Source organism: Somniosus microcephalus, unplaced genomic scaffold, assembly GCF_052327205.1.
Source record: "Somniosus microcephalus isolate GS21.2 unplaced genomic scaffold, FLI_Smic_1.0 unresolved_chr6, whole genome shotgun sequence".
Taxonomy (NCBI): Eukaryota; Metazoa; Chordata; class Chondrichthyes; order Squaliformes; family Somniosidae; genus Somniosus; species Somniosus microcephalus.
Window position 1 is genome coordinate 9,654,367 of NW_028225184.1, and position 11,551 is coordinate 9,665,917.

Here is an 11,551-nt window from a genome sequence, read left to right on the forward strand (position 1 = left end):
AGGGTGTTATTTCGGTGTAGTTTTTAATTTTTTCTCGATGTGGCTGATGGTGGTGGGTTTTTTTTCTGTGGAAGATAGGAGTGTGGGTTGTGGGAAGCGAAGTTGCTGGTGGGATTTTGTGTGAGTGGTGCAGTATTTGCAGGCCGATTGTCCGTTCTCGTAAGCGAAGTTGATGGGCCGCTTTTGTGTGAGGTTGGAAGTAGTATTGTCAAGGCGAGTTTCCGTTCTCGGCAGCGAAGTTGATGGGCCGATTGGGTGTGAGTGGTGTTAATGTGTGCTATTTGCAGTGTATGAATTGCCAGGCTGGCCAAGGCGTTGCTTCTGGGAATTGTTGGGGACTGGGCTGTTTAGAAAGGCCGGTGGCGGGCGCTCCGTTCCCGACTCCCGTGTCCGATTAGGGTGGGGGACGGCTGGTTGGAAAGCCCCGACGCTGGCGCAGATTATATTGCCGGACTGGCCCCTGGCGAGTTGGGCAAAGTGTCGCAGTCCGGCAGCGGGTAACAGGCCAGCGGTCAGCGGCAGCTTATCGGTGATAACTTCGGGAAGGAAAGTCCGATCCGGTCGGGGTGAACTGCGACTGAACGGGGTGGTGGGGCCGCACAGACCAGTAGCGGGATTGTGTAGCTGCCTCTTGGCCCGGCCGAGGTACAGCCGTTGGCTGGAGACCGCTTTCCGACTGCTGAGCCGGTGCCGCGGGGACCCACCTTGACGCGCCGGCTGTCCGAGCAAGCCAGGGGCAAGGGGCATCCATAGGTACCAGAAGGGAGTCGGTCCGACACCGGGAAGTCGGGTGCCCGTCGCTCCGAATCGAGCCCGGTGTTTTCGTGCGTGTAACAGGGCGGGCGTTTGGACCCGGTTGTCCGGGAGCGGGTCCCCAACGGCGGGAGATTGCCTGGGTTTGGCCGGCCGGCAGTCGAACGCCTTTGGCTCCGGACTCCCGTGTCCGATTTCGGTCAGGGAGGGCTGGTTGGAAAGCCCCGACGCTGGCGCACACTATATTATCGGCCTGGGCCCCGGCAAGTTCGGGAAAGTGTCGCAGTCCCGTTCCGGCGGCCGCCCCGTCGGTCAGCGGCAGCTTATCGCGGATAACTTCGGGACGGAAAGTCCGATCCGGTCGGGGTGAACTGCGACTGAACGGGGTGGCGGGGCCGCACAGACCAGTAGCGGGCTTGTGTAGCTGCCTCTTGGCCCGGCCGAGGTACAGCCGTTGGCTGGAGACCGCTTTCCGACTGCTGAGCCGGTGCCGCGGGGACCCACCTTGACGCGCCGGCTGTCCGAGCAAGCCAGGGGCAAGGGGCATCCAGTGGTACCAGAAGGGAGTCGGTCCGACACCGGGAAGTCGGGTGCCCGTCGCTCCGAATCGAGCCCGGGGTTTTCGTGCGTGTAACAGGGCGGGCGTTTGGACCCGGTTGTCCGGGAGCGGGTCCGCAACGGCGGGAGATTGCCTGGGTTTGGCCGGCCGGCAGTCGAACGCCTTTCGCTCCGGACTCCCGTGTCCGATTTCGGTCAGGGAGGGCTCGTTGGAAAGCCCCGGCGCTGGCGCACACTATATTATCGGCCTGGACCCCGGCAAGTTCGGGAAAGTGTCGCAGTCCCGTAGCGGCTGCCGCCCCGTCGGTCAGCGGCAGCTTATCGGGGATAACTTCGGGACGGAAAGTCCGATCCGGTTGGGGTGAACTGCGACTGAACGGGGTGGGGGGGCCGCACAGACCAGTAGCGGGCTTGTGCAGCTGCCGCTTGGCCCGGCCGAGGTACGGCCGTTGGCTGGAGACCGCTTTCCGACTGCTGAGCCGGAGCCGCGGGGGCCCACCTTGACGCGCCGGCTGTACTAGCAAGCCAGGGGCAAGGGGCATCTAGTGGTACCGGAACGGAGTCGGTCCGACACCGGGAAGCCGGGTGCCCGTCGCTCCGAATCGAGCCCGGTGTTTTCGTGCGTGTAACAGGGCGGGCGTTTGGACCCGGTTGTCCGGGAGCGGGTCCGCAACGGCGGGAGGTTGCCTGTGTTTGGCCGGCCGGCAGTCGAACGCCTTTGGCTCCGGACTCCCGTGTCCGATTTCGGTCAGGGAGGGCTCGTTGGAAAGCCCCGGCGCTGGCGCACACTATATTATCGGCCTGGACCCCGGCAAGTTCGGGAAAGTGTCGCAGTCCCGTAGCGGCTGCCGCCCCGTCGGTCAGCGGCAGCTTATCGGGGATAACTTCGGGACGGAAAGTCCGATCCGGTTGGGGTGAACTGCTACTGAACGGGGTGGGGGGGCCGCACAGACCAGTAGCGGGCTTGTGCAGCTGCCGCTTGGCCCGGCCGAGGTACAGCCGTTGGCTGGAGACCGCTTTCCGACTGCTGAGCCGGAGCCGCGGGGGCCCACCTTGACGCGCCGGCTGTCCTAGCAAGCCAGGGGCAAGGGGCATCCAGTGGTACCGGAACGGAGTCGGTCCGACACCGGGAAGCCGGGTGCCCGTCGCTCCGAATCGAGCCCGGTGTTTTCGTGCGTGTAACAGGGCGGGCGTTTGGACCCGGTTGTCCGGGAGCGGGTCCGCAACGGCGGGAGGTTGCCTGAGTTTGGCCGGCCGGCAGTCGAACGCCTTTGGCTCCGGACTCCCGTGTCCGATTTCGGTCAGGGAGGGCTCATTGGAAAGCCCCGGCGCTGGCGCACACTATATTATCGGACTGGATCCCGGCAAGTTCGGGAAAGTGTCGGCGACCCGTACCGGCTGCCGCCCCGTCGGTCAGCGGCAGCTTATCGGGGATAACTTCGGGAAGGAAAGTCCGATCCGGTCGGGGTCAACTGCCACTGAACGGGGTGGCGGGGCCGCACAGACCAGTAGCGGGCTTGTGTAGCTGCCCCTTTCCCCGGCCGAGGTACAGCCGTTGGCTGGAGACCGCTTTCCGACTGCTGAGCCGGAGCCGCGGGGGCCCACCTTGACGCGCCGGCTGTCCTAGCAAGCCAGGGGCAAGGGGCATCCAAGGGTACCGGAACGGAGTCGGTCCGACACCGGGAAGCCGGGTGCCCGTCGCTCCGAATCGAGCCCGGTGTTTTCGTGCGTGTAACGAGGCGGGCGTTTGGACCCGGTTGTCCTGGAGCGGGTCCGCAACGGCGGGGGATTGCCTGTGTTTGGCCGGCCGGCAGTCGAACGCCTATCGCTCTGGACTCCCGTGTCCGATTTCGGTCAGGGAGGGCTCGTTGGAAAGCCCCGGCGCTGGCGCACACTATATTATCGGCCTGGACCCCGGCAAGTTCGGCAAAGTGTCGCCATCCCGCAGCGGCTGACGGGCCGCCGGTGAGCGGCAGCTTATCGGGCATAACTTCGGGAGGGAAAGTCCGATCCGGTCCGGATCAACGGCAGCCGAACGGGGTGGCGGGCCCGCACAGACCAGTGCCTGGCTTGTGTAGCTGCCCCTTTCCCCGGCCGAGGTACAGCCGTTGGCTGGAGACCACTTTCCGACCACTGAGACGGCGGGGCGGGGGGCGGCCTGCACGCGCCGGCTGCCAGAGCAAGCCAGGGGCAAGGGGCATCCAACGGTATCTGAACGGAGTCGGTCCGACACCGGGAAGCCGGGTGCCCGTCGCTCCGAATCGAGCCTGGGGTATACGTGTGTTTAACAAGGCGGGCGTTTGGACCCGGTTGCCCGGCACCAGTCGAACGCCTGTCGCTCCCGACTCCCGTGTCCGATTTCGTTCGGGGATGGCTCGTTGGAAAGCCCCGGCGCTGGCGCACACTATATTATCGGCCTGGACCCCGGCAAGTTCGGGAAAGTGTCGCCGTCCCGCAGCGGCTGACGGGCCGTCGGTCAGCGGCAGCTTATCGGGGATAACCTCGGGAAGGAAAGTCCGATCCGGTCGGGGACAACGGCAGCTGAACGGGGTGGCGGGGCCGCACAGAGCAGTGCCTCGCTTGTGTAGCTGCCTCTTTCCGCGGCCGAGGTACAGCCGTTGGCTGGAGACCGCTTTCCGACCACTGAGACGGCGGGGCAGGGGGCGGCCTGCACGCGCCGGCTGCCAGAGCAAGCCAGGGGCAAGGGGCATCCAGCGGTATCTGAACGGAGTCGGTCCGACACCGAGAAGCCGGGTGCCCGTCGCTCCGAAGCGAGACCGGGGTTTTTCGTGTGTAACGTGGCGGGCCTTTGGACCCGGTTGGCCGGGCGGCAGTGGAACACACACAGACACTCGCATACACTGAGAGAGACAGAGAGAAGATAGAGATACACAGAGTGAGAAAGACAAAGTCAACTCAGTAACTGAAATGTGAAAACTGACAACTGGGAAACCAAAAGTCAGAGTGGCAAATAGCCAGAGCGACAAATGATTAACCAAGGAGGCAACTCATTAACTGAATTTCGAACATCGACAACTGGGTAACCAAAAGACACAGGGACAAATGAGTAACCAAAGGGCCAACTCATTAACTGAAATTTCAAAGAGGCAACTCATTAACTGAAATTTTGAACATCGACAACTGGTTAACCAAAAGCCAGAGCGACAAATGAGTAACCAAGGAGGCAACTCATTAACTGAATTTCGAACATCGACAACTGGATAACCAAAAGACACAGGGACAAATGAGTAACCAAAGGGCCAACTCATTAACTGAAATTTCAAAGAGGCAACTCATTAACTGAAATTTTGAACATCGACAACTGGTTAACCAAAAGCCAGAGCGACAAATGATTAACCAAGGAGGCAACTCATTAACTGAATTTCGAACATCGACAACTGGGTAACCAAATGTCAGAGCGACAAATGATTAACCAAGGAGGCAACTCATTAACTGAATTTCGAACATCGACAACTGGTTAACCAAGAGTCAGAGCGACAAATGATTAACCAAGGAGGCAACTCATTAACTGAATTTCGAACATCGACAACTGGGTAACCAAAAGACACAGGGACAAATGAGTAACCAAAGGGCCAACTCATTAACTGAAATTTCAAAGAGGCTACTCATTAACTGAAATTTCGAACATCGACAACTGGTTAACCAAAAGTCAGAGTGGCAAATGATTAACCAAGCAGGCAACTGATTAACTGAAAACTTGTCATTCACATTTGGGACGGAATTCACGATGGGAATGTATTCGGCCCCCTTACCGGGGCTTGGGGTGCTGCTTTCCCGCTTGTGGAACCGAGTTGGGGTCGTCAAATGGCCTGGTGCATTGTTTGAAACACTGGTTAGTGAGTTGTCAAGGTCGGAAATCATAGAACATAAGAGCAGCTCATTAACTGAAATTTTGAACATCGACAACTGGTTAACCAAAAGCCAGAGCGACAAATGATTAACCAAGGAGGCAACTCATTAACTGAATTTCGAACATCGACAACTGGTAAACCAAAAGACACAGGGACAAATGAGTAACCAAAGGGCCAACTCATTAACTGAAATTTCAAAGAGGCAACTCATTCACTGAAATTTTGAACATCGACAACTGGTTAACCAAAAGCCAGAGCGACAAATGATTAACCAAGGAGGCAACTCATTAACTGAATTTCGAACATCGACAACTGGTTAACCAAATGTCAGAGCGACAAATGATTAACCAAGGAGGCAACTCATTAACTGAATTTCGAACATCGACAACTGGGTAACCAAGAGTCAGAGCGACAAATGATTAACCAAGGAGGCAACTCATTAACTGAATTTCGAACATCGACAACTGGGTAACCAAAAGACACAGGGACAAATGAGTAACCAAAGGGCCAACTCATTAACTGAAATTTCAAAGAGGCAACTCATTAACTGAAATTTTGAACATCGACAACTGGTTAACCAAAGGCCAGAGCGACAAATGAGTAACCAAGCAGGCAACTGAATAACTGAAAACTTGTCATTCACATTTGGGACGGAATTCACGATGGGAATGTATTCGGCCCCCTTACCGGGCCTTGGGGTGCTGCTTTCCCGCTTGTGGAACCGAGTTGGGGTCGTCAAATGGCCTGGTGCATTGTTTGAAACACTGGTTAATGAGTTGTCAAGGTCGGAAATCATAGAACATAAGAGCAGCTCATTAACTGAAATTTTGAACATCGACAACTGGTTAACCAAAAGCCAGAGCGACAAATGATGAACCAAGGAGGCAACTCATTAACTGAATTTCGAACATCGACAACTGGTTAACCAAAAGTCAGAGCGACAAATGATTAACCAAGGAGGCAACTCATTAACTGAATTTCGAACATCGACAACTGGTTAACCAAAAGACACAGGGACAAATGAGTAACCAAAGGGCCAACTCATTAACTGAAATTTCAAAGAGGCAACTCAGTAACTGAAATTTTGAACATCGACAACTGGTTAACCAAGAGTCAGAGCGACAAATGACTAACCAAGGAGGCAACTCATTAACTGAATTTCGAACATCGACAACTGGTTAACCAAAAGACACAGGGACAAATGAGTAACCAAAGGGCCAACTCATTAACTGAAATTTCAAAGAGGCAACTCAGTAACTGAAATTTTGAACATCGACAACTGGTTAACCAAAAGCCAGAGCGACAAATGATTAACCAAGGAGGCAACTCATTAACTGAATTTCGAACATCGACAACTGGTTAACCAAAAGACACAGGGACAAATGAGTAACCAAAGGGCCAACTCATTAACTGAAATTTCAAAGAGGCAACTCATTAACTGAAATTTTGAACATCGACAACTGGATAACCAAGAGTCAGAGCGACAAATGATTAACCAAGGAGGCAACTCATTAACTGAAATTCGAACATCGACAACTAGTTAACCAAGAGTCAGAGCGACAAATGATTAACCAAGGAGGCAACTCAGTAACTGAATTTCGAACATCGACAACTGGTTAACCAAGAGTCAGAGCGACAAATGATTAACCAAGGAGGCAACTCATTAACTGAATTTCGAACATCGACAACTGGTAAACCAAAAGACACAGGGACAAATGAGTAACCAAAGGGCCAACTCATTAACTGAAATTTCAAAGAGGCAACTCATTAACTGAAATTTTGAACATCGACAACTGGTTAACCAAAAGCCAGAGCGACAAATGATTAACCAAGGAGGCAACTCAGTAACTGAATTTCGAACATCGACAACTGGTTAACCAAATGTCAGAGCGACAAATGATTAACCAAGGAGGCAACTCATTAACTGAATTTCGAACATCGACAACTGGGTAACCAAGAGTCAGAGCGACAAATGATTAACCAAGGAGGCAACTCATTAACTGAATTTCGAACATCGACAACTGGTTAACCAAATGTCAGAGCGACAAATGATTAACCAAGCAGGCAACTGAATAACTGAAAACTTGTCATTCACATTTGGGACGGAATTCCAGATGGGAGTGTATTCGGCCCCCTTACCGGGCCTTGGGGTGCTGCTTTCCCGCTTGTGGAACCGAGTTGGGGTCGTCAAATGGCCTGGTGCATTGTTTGAAACACTGGTTAATGAGTTGTCAAGGTCGGAAATCATAGAACATAAGAGCAGCTCATTAACTGAAATTTTGAACATCGACAACTGGTTAACCAAGAGTCAGAGCGACAAATGATTAACCAAGGAGGCAACTCATTAACTGAATTTCGAACATCGACAACTGGGTAACCAAAAGACACAGGGACAAATGAGTAACCAAAGGGCCAACTCATTCACTGAAATTTCAAAGAGGCAACTCATTAACTGAAATTTGAACATCGACAACTGGTTAACCAAATGTCAGAGCGACAAATGAGTAACCAAGCAGGCAACTGATTAACTGAAAACTTGTCATTCACATTTGGGACGGAATTCCGGATGGGAGTGTATTCGGCCCCCTTACCGGACCTTGGGGTGCTGCTTTCCCGCTTGTGGAACCGAGTTGGGGTCGTCAAATGGCCTGGTGCATTGTTTGAAACACTGGTTAATGAGTTGTCAAGGTAGGAAATCATAGAACATAAGAGCAGCTCATTAACTGACATTTTGAACATCGACAACTGGTTAACCAAAAGCCAGAGCGACAAATGATTAACCAAGGAGGCAACTCATTAACTGAATTTCGAACATCGACAACTGGTTAACCAAGTGTCAGAGCGACAAATGATTAACCAAGGAGGCAACTCATTAACTGAAATTTGAACATCGACAACTGGTTAACCAAATGTCAGAGCGACAAATGAATAACCAAGGAGGCAACTCATTAACTGAATTTCGAACATCGACAACTGGTTAACCAAGAGTCAGAGCGACAAATGATTAACCAAGGAGACAACTCGTTAACTGAATTTCGAACATCGACAACTGGATAACAAAATGTCAGAGCGACAAATGATTAACCAAGGAGGCAACTCAGTAACTGAATTTCGAACATCGACAACTGGTTAACAAAATGTCAGAGCGACAAATGAATAACCAAGGAGGCAACTCATTAACTGAAATTTGAACATCGACAACTGGGTAACCAAAACTCAGAGCGGCAAATGATTAACCAAGGAGGCAACTCATTAACTGAATTTCGAACATCGACAACTGGTTAACCAAGTGTCAGAGCGACAAATGATTAACCAAGGAGGCAACTCATTAACTGAATTTCGAACATCGACAACTGGTTAACCAAAAGTCAGAGCGACAAATGATTAACCAAGGAGGCAACTCATTAACTGAATTTCGAACATCGACAACTGGTTAACCAAGAGTCAGAGCGACAAATGATTAACCAAGGAGGCAACTCATTAACTGAATTTCGAACATCGACAACTGGTTAACAAAATGTCAGAGCGACAAATGATTAACCAAGGAGGCAACTCAGTAACTGAATTTCGAACATCGACAACTGGTTAACAAAATGTCAGAGCGACAAATGATTAACCAAGGAGGCAACTCATTAACTGAAATTTGAACATCGACAACTGGTTAACCAAAACTCAGAGCGACAAATGATTAACCAAGGAGGCAACTCATTAACTGAATTTCGAACATCGACAACTGGTTAACCAAGTGTCAGAGCGACAAATGAGTAACCAAGGAGGCAACTCATTAACTGAATTTCGAACATCGACAACTGGTTAACCAAAAGTCAGAGCGACAAATGATTAACCAAGGAGGCAACTCATTAACTGAATTTCGAACATCGACAACTGGTTAACCAAGAGTCAGAGCGACAAATGATTAACCAAGGAGGCAACTCATTAACTGAATTTCGAACATCGACAACTGGTTAACAAAATGTCAGAGCGACAAATGATTAACCAAGGAGGCAACTTAGTAACTGAATTTCGAACATCGACAACTGGTTAACCAAGAGTCAGAGCGACAAATGATTAACCAAGGAGGCAACTCAGTAACTGAATTTCGAACATCGACAACTGGTTAACCAAAAGACACAGGGACAAATGAGTAAACAAAGGGCCAAATCATTAACTGAAATTCCAAAGAGGCAACTCAATAACTGAAATTTGAACATCGGCAACTGGTTAACCAAATGTCAGAGCGACAAATGATTAACCAAGGAGGCAACTCATTAACTGAAATTTTAAAATTGACAACTGGATAACCAAAAGTGGGAACTCATGTTTCGGACGGGCTTACATACGGCAGGCTGACGCCCGGTAGAGGCCCGGGCTTCGCCTCCCTGGCGTAAGCGACCGTCTCCGAATCGATAAAAGGCGTAAAATCGGAGTTCAGAGCGGGAAAAATTTTTCCCGAAAACGGCCGGAAAAAGAAAAATGTCTCCTTTTCCGCCGAGCAGGGTGGCATTCGAACGGGCACGGGAAGCCGCGTCTAACGGTGTAAAAACGGCTTGGCTGCGATGCGGGAGTGCGGAGATATGGCCGTTCAAAGTTGTACTGGAAGTCCGGAAGGAGAAAAATTTGACTGCCTGTAGCCGAAAAAAGTTCCGGCGGTCGGTCACAAAAGTCAAATCCGTCCCGCTGATTTGACACTTGTCATTTCTGGCAGGGGGGATTGGCGGGGTACCTGGAGAATGGTAGGAGGTGGTTTTTCGAGACTTTGTCTGTTTTCCAGATTACTGTCTAGGGCCTCCAGGTCTGCAGAGACCGACCCGGGCTGCCGTCCAACCGACTTTTAACCCTTTTTGGGTGGAAATTTATTTCCATTTTTAACCAATTTTCGGGTTTTTGGTCGGGCTTAAAAACGGCAGCCTGACGCCCGGCAGAGGCCGGGGCTTCGGCTCCCTTGCGTAAGGGACCGTATACGAAACGATTAAAGCCGAAAAATCCGAGTTCAGAGCGGGAAATTTTTTTCCAGAAATCGGCCGAAAAATAAAAATTTTCTCCTTTTCCGCCGAGCAGGGCGGCATTCGAACGGGCACGGGAAGCCGCGTCTAACGGTGTAAGAACGGCTTGGCTCCGACGCGGGAGTGCGGAGATATGGCCGTTCAAAGTTGTACTGGAAGTACAGAAGGGAAAAGATTTGACCGCCTTTTGCGGGCCTCGGGTGATGCTTCCCGGCCTGGGAAAGTGAGTTGCTCCCGGCAAATTGACATGTGCCATTTATGATTTCGAGACATCATTAACCAAAACACGGAAGTCCGATGGGAAAAGATTCGGGCCCTTTAAGCGGGCCTCCGGTGATGCTTTCCGGCTTGGGAAAGTGAATTGCTCCCGCCAAATTGACATGTGCATTTAACGATTTCGAGACATGATTAACCAAAACGCGGAAGTCCGATGAGAAAAGATTCGGCCGCTTCACGCGGGCCTCGGGTGATGCTTTCCGGCTTGGGAAAGTGATTTGCTACCGCCAAATTGACATGTGTCATTTCTGGCAAGTGTCTCCGAACATAGTTTATGAGTTGGAGTTCGGGAACTCATTAACCAAGACGGAAGTCCCGATGAAGAAAAAAAAAAGGCCCATTTGCGGCGATTTGGGTGCTCCTGGTCGGATACAGGTGGCCGTTTGACCCGCTGATTTGACACTTGTCATTTCTGGCAGGGGGGATTGGCGGGGTACCTGGAGAATGGTAGGAGGTGGTTTTTCGAGACTTGGTCTGTTTTCCAGATTACTGTCTAGGGCCTCCAGGTCTGCAGAGACCGACCCGGGCTGCCGTCCAACCGACTTTTAACCCTTTTTGGGTGGAAATTTATTTCCATTTTTAACCAATTTTCGGGTTTTTGGTCGGGCTTAAAAAACGGCAGCCTGACGCCTGGCAGAGGCCGGGGCTTCGGCTCCCCTTGCGTAAGGGACCGTATTCGACCCGATTAAGCCCCGAAAATGGATCCAAATGTCGGCCGACCAAGTAAGCTTGCTGGGGAGAGAGACTAAGTGCCGGGCTGGGCACCTCATTAACCAGTGAAAAGTTTTGGCTGCTGGAGAGACTAAGTCCCAGCCTGGGCACATCATTAACCATAAATGAAAAAGGCGAGGCCGAGTCTGGTGCATGGCTAACTGATTAACCAAATTGGCAAGGCCCGGGCTGAAAGTGAATGAGCGACCCGTGGCCAGGGGGCTGGAATGCGGGAGAGAATCCAACCCCCAAAATATGGAAGTCCGATGAGAAAATATTCGGCCGCCTTTTGCGGGCCTCGGGTGTTGCTTCCCGGCCTGGGAAAGTGAGTTGCTCCCGGCAAATTGACATGTGCATTTTTTGATTTCGAGACATGAT